This window comes from Molothrus aeneus, chromosome 1, assembly GCF_037042795.1.
Source record: "Molothrus aeneus isolate 106 chromosome 1, BPBGC_Maene_1.0, whole genome shotgun sequence".
Lineage (NCBI taxonomy): Eukaryota > Metazoa > Chordata > Aves > Passeriformes > Icteridae > Molothrus > Molothrus aeneus.
Window position 1 is genome coordinate 7,024,736 of NC_089646.1, and position 12,170 is coordinate 7,036,905.

Consider the following 12,170-nt stretch of genomic DNA (forward strand, 5'->3'; position numbering starts at 1 on the left):
GGAATATAACCAATTTTTTAGCATACTTTTACATTACCTTGTTAGACAGAAAAATATACACATCTATATAAATATATAAATGTATAATTATATATACATCTAGCTGACAATGCTAGATTTGACTAGAAAGTTTGGTTTTACTCTGAAATGTGAAGTTGCCACTGTCTGTGCAACTTTAAATCCTCTTCCCAATCATTTCCCCCTTTGCTTGGAGGAGTCAGGGATTTACCACAAGGACATGGAAAAGTGCTGCTCCAAGTGCACCAGAATGCACAGAACAAGGTTCAAGGCTGTACAGGAACAGAATTTGGTGCTTCTGCACTCCTCTGTACTTTGATTTTGAAACCTAAGCAACATAAAAATCACAGGACTCTGACAGATGTGCTTTGACATATCCAGCTCAAGATACATGTGCCTCATCCTGCCTGTGTCCCTGGCTTCTAGATCTGTCTCATAGCAGTGCCATTTTGGTTCCCCTCAAAATTCCCAGTGAACATGGGTTTGAGCTCAGAGGCCAGTACATCCAGCTCTTGCAAAGAAGTCCAGTTGGAGTAAAGCAGCAGATTATTTAGAAAACTTCAGCAGAAGATATATTCATTTTTTTTAAATTAACATACGTGTCAAAATATAATTAAATATTGCAGAGGATAAATGACAAGTGGAGAAACGAAAGGGTAGAAGAATCTGCCACATGGGTGGGCATGCATAAAAACCTGCTACAAGCTTTAATCTTATAAATAAAACCAAGAAAAGGGAGGAAAATTCTCAGAACATAAAACTGTGCAGCTTGGTCTGAAATACTGAAATCATACGCCTGCTACAGCACATGGAAAATGGGAAATCTGTCTTGTTTCATGCACAGAGATTTGAAAGAAGATTTTTCTTTAACCTAAGGTGAACTCATTTAGGAAGACAATGTATATAACATTTAAAACCCCTAGTGAACACCTCAAACCATAGTGATGAGAAACACAACATTAAGGGAAAAAAAAATTCCTGGTTATGACTGAGTGTTCCAAGTACTTATCTGAGCTGGTGTAAATTGAAATTGCATCTCCTGCTTCAGTTAAACAACTCAGTAACATACATCTGAAATGTTTTTTGCGCATCTGAAACATCCAAAAGTGACTACTACCTGTCCAAAATCCCAATGGTTTGTGTTAAATCCCTTTCACCAACCTATTCTGAACAAGCATGCTGGATCTTGATTTGACACTAAATAAATATCCCCATGGGAATGCATCCCTTGTAATAGTAAATGTCTCTGTAGGGAAAACAAAACAAAATAAACCCAAACCCCACAGCCTCAGTTTCTGGCACATCTGAACAAACATCCCTGGATGTTTCCTGGATGAAGATTCCCGAAGCAGGCAGCGTCCAGCAGAGCCATTCACAACGGTCTGCGGTGCATTTCCAAGAATGCTGGATCCAAAGGACAATCTTGTGCCACTAACCCCCAAATTTCTAAATGCAACCTCAATGAAGAGAGCAAAACACAAACACCTAGAAGACAGGCAGACACCAAAGCACTCAGAACAAAACCCACAGCACAGCCCGGGACGGCCACGCCTGAAGCGCTGCAGGAAGACCACCGGAAACCCTGGCCCCGCTCTGATCCATCCTGGCCACTTTCTTTAACCTAGTTAAACTGTGCAAAAGGAACTCTGGCTTGATTGTGTGCCTGCTGAAACTTTCCATCAAGTAAAGGAAAAAAGCCATTTACTCTCTGCCAGCTTTCAGCTCATTACCATTACTGGGCACCCAGCACACTGGGAAGGCCAAGTTCAGGGGCGCTCCCAGTCACTCCCAGGAACTCTGGGCCGTGTGAGAAGACACAGATTGTTTCACTACACATGGCAACTAGATGAGCTTACATCCTTATGGTGCATTTCCCCTGCTGTTTGCTTCTCCAGAGAAGGAGGGACCCAAATTATACTAAATGAGACAAACAACATCTCAGTTGCTGTCTCTGCAATAAAGCAAACTGTGCCTCAATATGCCGTTGGAAGACTGAAAACACGGTGCTCACTAAACAGCATGAAAATTTTCTGTGTTACTTGTGAAAAAAAAACTTTGTGAAAGTTTTCCTGCAGAAGATGAAGGAAGAACAGGAGCACTCCACGCATTTCATGAGTCAAAATTCCTAGGATCTCAGCAGTGGCCTGGCAAGGAGACATCTCAGATACAACTCAGAGATGTTCTTGGAAGCAGCTGGCACAGTATGTTTAATGAACATCATCAGATTTGGTTATGGCATTCTACTTTGAAGCTACTGGGAATGAAAGATCCATGGATGATTAATAAATGGGAAGCTCATTTGCAGATTCATATGTAATGCTTTATTTTGCATCCTCTTTTCATGATTGTTTCTAGCACCATGAAGGTCTTGCCTCTGTATAGTGAGTTAGTGGGGAGACTGAAATTTAAAAGACATAGTTGTACAATTCCCCAGTGTCTCTAAGTTATTTTTTAATGTCATTATGCTTTACTGAAACTTTAGGAAAATACTAGGAAACACTGCACTTAAATTTTTTTTATTACTTGAAAACAATTGCATTCATAGTTCTTTCTCACCTGGCTGCTGAGGGCAGAAAAGCTTACTTTTCCTCTTAAAAGAAACCCCCCAAAAGCACAAGGACTAAAGTTCCTGTCCATATGGGCCATCAAAAGGCTTGAGACTTTCACATGCTATCCAACTTGGGTAACTCATAGAATCACATCTGTAGAGGCAGCCCAGAGCCACCTTGTCCAAACCCCTGCTCAAGCAGGGCCACCAGAGCCAGATGGTTTTTGAGCATCTCCAAGGATGGAGATATGAAATAGGAAGGAAAAAATCAAATTGCCTAACACTGACATGGGACAGATATGCAGGGAAAATCACTGGGATTGGTAAAATTTACAGCATGTGTATTAAATTTCTCTTCTCATTAACATTTCCATCACATTTGCTTCAGTAATATGTATACAATGGTGAAAACAGAGTCCTTAGCTTTACATTATTCAAGTTTTAATTTGGGTTTTTTCAAGGAAGAGAAAAACACAAAGGTTCAAAGATTTCTTATTATTTTTATCCCCCTTTATAGAGCAGAATGCAGAGAACACTCAAATAAAATAACAAACAGCACACAGCACCCCCAGCTGATTATGTTGACTACCACCTTCCTAACAGTAGTGGTCTCCTTCTTTACATGTCTTATGTAGAGATTTACAACATTCTGAGTAATAATTGTGCTGCTCATTTCCTGTTTTCCTGCTCTATCTCCAGAGCCCTTGGAAAACTCTCTCCATGTGAGACACAGGTGGGACATGCAGGCTCAGGAGGGAAGCCCTGGTTTTTGTGAGCCTCCCCTGTAGCAGGGCTTGTGGAAAGCAGGAAAACTGGGGATGGCTGGGATTTTGTTACAGGATCACAGCTTTCTTTGGGGATGTGATGAAGCAAAATCAACTTCAGATCTATAATGTCCTTTTGTTTCTTTACAAACAATTATTTTCCGTTTTCTTGCAATCACAAGGCCCTATTCTACAAGCTACTTGAGTAAACATAAAACAAAATAAGGAGATGGATGTGTGAGCTCTGCTGTGGCAATCAGGCAAAGGACAGGACACCAGCATATCCAAAAGGGTTTTCTTCTAAATACTCAGAAACTACCTGTCAAGTCAAAACCTAAAAATACCGTAAGAGTTCTACCAGGAAAAAAAAATTAAAATATTATAATACTCATTATGAAGTGACACTTAAAAAGAAACCCCACCAAACAAAACCCAAAGCCCTGTCATAAACATAAAATTAATATTCTACTATTAAATTAATATTTAGGTGCAGCAGGTTGACTATTTAACTACTTTACTGTCAGACCTACTGATTAGGCAGACAATGAAGCACATGTCATGGGCTTCCAAAACTTTCACTAAAAACAGAAAGTACTGCAGAGGCTGGAAAATACCAAGATCACCAAACACAGCAGGGAGATCTCAGGGGTCTCAACTGTTGCCTACCAAGATGTTCTGTGAGAGGGAGCAAGGAGGTTTTGAAGGCAGCCACAGCTATTTTTGCACAAGGAAGGGGTAGTGCTGTGTCAGGAAACAGCCAATGGGACCCCCAGGGCTTTACAGAGCCCCACAGGGGTCTGCAGAACTACAAACACACCAAAATGTTCCAGGAGTTTGGACAGAAAAAAACATGTCAGTGCAGCAACAATATGAAAAGAAACCTTAACAAGGGAATGCAAACTATGAATTTAAAATGCCTACCTGTCCTGGGTTTGGCTAGCATGGTCAATTTTCTTTAGTATTGGGTATAGAGCTGTGTTTCAGATTTAGGATGAGATTTAATTTTGGTAACACACTGATGTTTTTATTGTTGCTAAAAAATGTTTACTCTAAAGCAAGGACTCTTCAGTTTCCCTTGTTCTGCCAGCAAAGAGATGCAAAAATGAGCCAGGGGACGGCATGGCCAGGAGAGCTGACCCCAGCTGGCCAGAGGGATACTCCACACCATAGAACACCATGCCCAGTAGATCACAGAATGGTTTGACTTGAAAGGGACCTTAAAGATCACCCAATTCCAACCTCCTGCCATGGGACACCTTTCACCAGACCAGGCTGCTCAGAGCCCCATCCAATCCATCCTTGAACACCCAGGGGGATGGGGCAGCCACAGCTTCTGTGGGCAACCTGTGCCAGGGGCTCAGCACTGTTCTAATCTCAACCCTGGGGTTTGACCTTGATCCAATGCTCCCATGGGGCAGAGAGTGAGGGGGCACCTGTGTGGTACTAAGCAGACAGCTGGGATAAACCCTGACACTACCCAGTTCTATCATTAACAAGTTTCACTCACTTTTGTTCCCAGTTTAGGAACAAAACAAGTTTCCACTACTCAGAGTTTGTAATTCTGTTACTGCTCTGGACACAATTTGATAGCAGTATCACCTCTCCTGCCAGTGGCTGAGGAAGTCACATGCACAGATCTCTTAGGTACAGAAATCTTTTACAACAATCTAAAGGAGGGTAGTTTTAGATTACTATTAGAAAAAAATTATTCTTGTGAAGCTGTGAGATTCTGACACAGGCTGCCCAGAGAAGCTGGGGATGCCCCATCCCTGGAGTGCTCAAGGCCAGGTTGGATGGGGCTTTGGGAAATGTGGTCTGTGGGTCCCTGTCCATGGAAGGAGGGTTGGAACTGAATGATCTTTAAGGTCCTTTCCAATCCAAACTGTTCTATAATTCTCTGATTTACATACTGCAACAGGTGTTAGAGATGAGAAGAAAACCTGCAGTTATTCTTGTCTGTACATTCCACTGTATACTTTGATACTTTTCATTCAAATAACCTCTTAACTGTTAAATACATTTCGTACAGAAAATGCAAATTTTGCATAAGTTATAAAATCAAGATTCTCAATGTAGGACCAAGATACTCAATGCAGGACCATTTAAACTGTAATTTTGATCACCTAAAAAACATGAAACCAGATTATGGATAACCATAACATGGAACCTCCCTGACTGAGGAACTTCCTAAGCCAGGAGTGGTGTTCAACAGCACCCATCTCATTTGTTTAGGTCACTTTGTCACTAATTTGTTTAGGTCTTCTTGAAACCCATGTCAAGTTGTTCATGCCCAAAGCATCCAGGAACAATGAATTCTGTAATTGCAGTAGATGCTGAGTGCAAATGCACCTGCCCCTGTACTCTATGAACACCACCTGATGTCCCCTAATTTCTGTGCTGCACAACAAAATGAGTCATTGTGCCCTGTCCGTTTTCTCCACATCACTCATCATTTTTTGGACCCTCTTACATTCCTCCTCAGTGAAATCACTTCAGATTGAAGGTTTTACCTTAACCCCATACAGAAGCTATTGCTTACTTCTTGTCATACTTGTTGGCCTTTCCTGTACTTTCCCAATTACAGATCATCCTTTTGGAGAAGGCAAAGCAGAACTGCATGTGGCATTTAACATGCCAAAGGTTTATAAAGCAACAGTAAAAAGAAAAAAAAAGAACCCTTGCTGATGCTTCATTCTGCTTATACCTTTGCCAGTAATTCCTAGAATTTCCTTCTCTCTTTGACTTATGAAAGCTTCTGCAATTCTCAGAAGAACTGAAGCACCACTTGCTCAGGTAGCAAAAGCTATTTGAGAATGATTTTGTTTATATAAAAGCAGGATGGTAATTTTGCCCTGCATATTCTTTTACATGAACTACTACTGAATTAAGAGTCATTTAATGGGTATCTCCTTTATTATCCTAAATAAGTTCATTTTACCCACTATGTTTTTCCCCTTTGAACCTGACCTAGAAAAGGGCTACCAGGGTAGGTGTTTGTGGGACTCCAACATCAGCCTGATTTATAGTGTGATTTCAATTCATTATCAGGGAACTTCTATTTCTTTTACCAAATGGAAGAGTCAGCCTCAATACAGCATTACTGTAATAAAAATTACGACAGGTCCACAGAATTAGCAAGGGGTTCCTGCTCATGGCAGAAGGGATGGAACAAGATGATCTTTGAGGTCCCTTCCAACCTAGACCACTCTGTGATTCAATTAACTAAATCATACACAGAGCAGCCCCTCTTTCCAGTGAGGAGAAGAGCATGTAGCACACAAAGCACATGCAACTATTTCAGTGTATTTGACTGGTAATGGCCATGCAGATCTTCCATCACACCACTCATGACACAGCAGCAGAGTTAAACATCAAGGTAATGGAGAAGAGGAAAATTCTAGGTCTTGGAAAACTGTCAAAACCTGTTTGATTATGTTTAATAAAGCATAGTTTGAGACCAAAACTGCAAAACCACTACTAAATAAATAAGCAAAACCAAAAAGAAGCTGCATTTCAGAAACAACCTCCAGAATGAAAAACTCAGAGAGGCTAAACTTGATTTGGAATTAACAGATTCCACCAGCTCTCAAAACACCTGAGACAGAGGTATCAGTCAGAAGGCAAAAAAATCAGATTTTTCTAAATGGCCCATTTTAAGTGTGCATGATGATAAATGGTATTATTGAGTAAGCCTGTAATGGTTTAAATGCACATATCAAGTAACCTCCTCTTTTGTTTGCTTTCCTCATTACAAACAAATTACCAGAATATAAAGCAAAAATAATAAGATGCTTATAATAATTATAACAACATGCTTCAGTTCTGCTAATTTTTCCAGTGGCTGAGCAGGTAAGAGTCAGGAGCATGAGAAAGAAGAAATTACTCCTTTTCTAATGAGTACATAGAATATTAGTTGCCTTAAAAATATTTAAGTGCATTTCCAAGCACGTATTTGCCACAAATTGTATGGCCAAGTTTAATCTACAAGAAAGCCCTCAGTGGTGTTAATTCTTCCCTTCATTAATTTGAGAAGGAATGGGTGGTAATGATGAGGCCAAAATATCTGGCTGGATTTTAAAACTGGATTTTGGTATTAAAACACATTGCCAAGAGCTTTTGCCATCGATTCACCCAGACCAGGACTTGCTCTCAGGTGTGTTTTACTTTGCTTCAATGAGAGGCTCTGCTCAGTATGGTTCAAATAATTGCAAAAGTATGCCTGTATTTCCTTTAATAAGCAGGATATTGCAGATTATTTTTTTTTTCTCTAGGAAAGTGCTTTTCAGGCTGCTTCAAAGTTGATGAGATTCTGAATTAGTCCAAAAATGCCTGGCAACTTCTGCATGAATAACTTTCCTCCACTGAGAAGTGTTTGTTTCTGGTTCTTCAGTGCTTTGCCCAGAAACAAATGAGTCTGGTCAGAGGAAGTCTCATCTTCAGGAAGTTAATGTGAAGTCCAACAAGAAATGAACTGGCCAGGCAACGTCACTGGGTCTGACAAAAATGTTACTAACAACAATAATGTAGATAAGGAACTACTGGTTGATGAAATCATCCAGGTTCTTTTATGTATTATCAGAGGCCTCTGAGGACCATGGGGAGTTGAGGGTCTGGTAGAAAGCACTGCTGTAAGAGCTTGTTGACATGGTATGGATAGTTAACAAAATAAATACCTAACCCAAGAGATTCAGCAGTTCAAATAAACTTATTTTATTGCATTTATCCCAGATCTGAATCTCAACACTTTTATGGTGGGACATAGACAGGAAGAATTACAGACCCCAGAATGAGTTGGGATATTTCACAAGTGTTCTCCAAAAAAAAGGGAATAATCAGATAATTAACACAGAGAATTCAGTTTCAACTTAAATGCAGAGCCAAGAAAATATCAAGTACAGAAACTTGCTGAAACTAACAGAAGATGGGAAAACGAAACAGAAGCCAAGTCTTCATTAGTAGCAAAAGGGCTACCAAACCTACAGAAAGCATATCAGGAGCTTCTTGGTGTACTATTTCTTTCTTTGGATTAGCAGTTTTATATTTGCATATATCCCTGTGCACAAAGCCCCATGCTTTCCAGAATTTTCTGGTTTGCATATTCTTGGCCATGAGAAACTCACTCATCAGAAGAAAACTGTTCTTACAGAGAGGAGCAGCACAAGAGGATCCAGAGGGGAACCCAGCATTTTGCAGCAAACAGGATTTTACTGATAACCAGAAAAGTGGAAGGTGTTGACAGCTGGAAGGTTTGACAGGACCAGAGGCACCAGGCACAAACAAAAACACAGGAGGCTCCCTCTGAAGATCAGGAAATCCTTTTTTACTGTGAGGGTGCCTGAACACTGGCACAGGCTGTGCAGGGCACGTTGTGGAGCCTCAACCCTTGGAGCTCAAAGCTGTCTGGACATGGTCCTGGCCAGGCAGCTCTGGGTGACCCTGCTGGAGCAGGGCTGTGAGCAGATGATCCCCAGAGGTGCCAGCCATCCTTAACCAGGCTATAATGCTGTGGTGCCAAAAGGATGGGAAGAATGGGTAACCACAACATCAGCTGGATAGAGAAAGACCAGTGCAACATCACTGAGGGAACCACAATGAAGAAAAACGAAGGAGCAGACAGCTGGAAAGACAAATACAAAGCTGAAGAGCAAAACAGACATGAAGTGAGGAGCCAAAGGATCAGCAAGAGAGACAGGGCTGGTGGGTAAATGAAAGGAGTCTGTCCTGAGGTTTACAAGAAGCTGAAAATCTATTGATTCAGTAGAAGCAGTTGTCAACACCCTTTTTTCAGGAAAAAAGTTTACTTAGCTCCAACCAGCTCTTTTTTTCCAAATTCCAGAATTTCCTTTCTCCAATTCCAAATCCCTCCTCCTCTCTTTCCGTCCTTAAGAATTCATCTACACCAAAGGGAACTTAGTACTTGGCAGAAAAGGGACAGGGCTCAGGAATTGCTGCAGTTGGCAGCAGAAGCAGCCATACTGAACTGATCAGAGCAGCACACGGCTTACCCTGCTCTGCTTCCAACTCTGCCTCGCTTCACATGTGAGATTACAGAATTTTGGGAAGGGCAGGAACTTGTTTCCCGAACTGCAATTAAAATGACTGCGCCTCAGCATTGCAAAAGAGCCCCTTTGGGAAGAATTTTTGTCCTTTTTTTATTTAAACAAATATTTCTGTGTCAACATTACAAATGGAAATAATGTTTAGTACTTGCACACTCCTTGCTTTTTCTCCCCATAAAAGATTTGACAGCTGCTAAACATTTCTTTATCTTAGGTGGGATTACATGGGGCACATCCTTTTTCCCCTCCCTAAGAGGGGAGTTCTTACTCCTCCTGCATTGCTCCCTTCCCTAAAAGCAGAGCTCATTAGACTGAACACAACATTACAACATGGACTTCTCTCATTTTATGAAACTTAATTAAATAAAACAAAACAGAAACAACCTCAAAATCCTAAACTCACACAGTAAAAGAATTCTCGATTATTCTCAATGTATGAATCAAAGAAAGGAAGCTAGGAACACAGAGACTCAAAATATGTCACAAATCACATGTCAAGATCCTTAGACATTTAATTTCAACTTCTGTAGTATTACTACATTGTGTTTTGGTTTGCCAACTACTGCAAAAATTTTCTGGCAAGACCATTCTTTGCAAGCAAAGAAAACAAAACCCTTTTCTAGTTGAAGCAGAAATTAATAAAGTAGTATAGAAATACCCTTCAATTTAATCAACACAGTTTTAAACAGAGCAACAAACTGAGATTATTCCTTCTCCCACACTCCTGTACTAACACAGGTAAGTGCTTAGAGTAAGTTTTATAGGCATCAGCTTTTTCAGATAATATGATTAAACCTCTAGCAAGTCACATGGTGCCCTGCTTTTAAAATAACATAATTGTGATTCTGTCTCTATCAAACTGCTCAACATGATAATGCTCTTTCAAATCTATTTTTGTTCCCTGAAAAATGGGATTTCAGACATATGTATTTTTACTAGGCATCTTTTCAGTGAGGAGCACAGTCTGTAAATCCATCCTGGGCTCAGCACTGAAGTGATGGTGCCTCACTTCCAGCAGCAGACCTGCTGGAGTCTTGGTCCATCAGGATTTCCATCACACTGCCCATCACACACCTTTAGAAATGGTTATCAGCCACATGTGACACTCAGGATTATTCTGATGAAAGATAATGGAGAGACTTATCTATACACACTCTCAGAGCCTTAAAATAATTATGTGTTCTCTCTTCTGAATCAGAAACTGCTCTCAGGTTTCTGTTGAGGAACTTTGTTAAAAATTACAAAAGCAAAAAAGAAATATAGCTATCACTGAATTCCCTACACAGTAGTGTACCAGTTGTTAGGTTTGAATTTATTTTTGTTTTTTTTTCTTTTCTTAAACATATTTAAAATTTATAAAACTTATCACTATAAGGGGACAGTTTTTGCCCCCTTCACTGACTTTCATAAGAATGTTTCTATCACACAGGATAGGAAGAGTAATCATCATCATTATCATCATCACATAGTAATAACAGAATTAGAACTAGTCTTCCTTTATCCTGCTCTGTTTTTCTACACACAAATATCTGCTCCAACATTTTCATTTCCTTATTATTAGTTTATTAACTAGTAATTACCTACTTGTAGAAGCTGCAAAAGATCACCCAAGTTCACTACCACCAGCAGTTTTATTTGCAGGGGCAGAAAAACAAAGGGCAGAATAAAACAATGAAACATCCCTGAATTAAGCTTTAATTTAGGCTCCCTCTACATGCCATTAACACTTGAATTCAACACAAGTTGTGACTACACACTCCAGACACTCCCCAAAGCCCCAAGTCACAAGCACAAAGACTTCCCAGCATCATTCCCCATCTAGCAAGGAGGAAGCAAGCCACCAGCACACACAGAGCCCATCCTCAGGAGAATTTCAGCCTCCTCCTCCTCCTCTGTGACTTCCACCACAGCAGCCAAGCTCCTGCACGGCCCATGGAAAATGTTGCTGCAAAAATGGCTCTTTTCAGCCTCTCTGTTTGTTGTTCCTATAAATCTGGACTAAGCACAGATCCTTGTCTTCATCTTTAAGGGCTTCACTACTTTACCCCCTCCACTCAGCAGCTTTGAGAGACCTGGACAACTCCCTTAACTCAGCTGGCACTTCCATGCCATTCCTGCCCTGACCAACAGCTTCTGCTGTTTGTGTCTCTGTGCTTCCTTCCATAGCTCTCATTACACATACAGGGCCACCTAATTAAATTTATAAATCCTTAGGTCTCAATTTTCATTGAGCATTTTCAAGGCTTCTTTCTGTCAAACCAACAAACTTCTGCCAAGTGGCCACAACATCATCTTTCCTGGTGGGTTTCATCCTTCTGCACTCAGTCCCTGGTTAAAAACAGGGAAATGGCTACAGACACGTGCCTGGCAAGGAGATGACAGTTCTTCACCATGGCCTTTATCTCATGTGCTGGCTCATCTGTTTGTCTCTTTAGGCTCCTGAACTGCCAGAACAGAAATCACAAACTGTTTCAACAGTACTCAGTCCAGAACAATGAGCTCCCTCTGGTAACTGAAGCATTTGGGTACCACCACAACAAATATTTACCAAAGCAAGAACAGAGATTTATCCTGTTTCCTAAGCAGCAGCAGGAAGCATTAGCATTTGGTTATCCTGGTTATCCCTTTGGTATATAGTCTGCTGTAGTTAGCTGAAGACACAGGTCAATAAGTAGTAGTGTATTTTGGCAGGTATTCCAAAAACAGCAGCTGCCACTTCAGAGCATTTATTTTTGTTAGATACAGCCTTGCAAAAGTAGGAAAAGAACCTCTACATATCTA

General features: G+C 40.6%; 1 protein-coding gene across 1 annotated transcript in view; it reads right to left on the reverse strand.

Annotated features, from left to right (window-relative positions):
* Positions 1 to 12,170, reverse strand: part of KMT2C (lysine methyltransferase 2C) — a 189,633-nt gene that overhangs the window by 130,215 nt on the left and 47,248 nt on the right. The gene's annotated exons all lie outside the window — the stretch shown is intronic.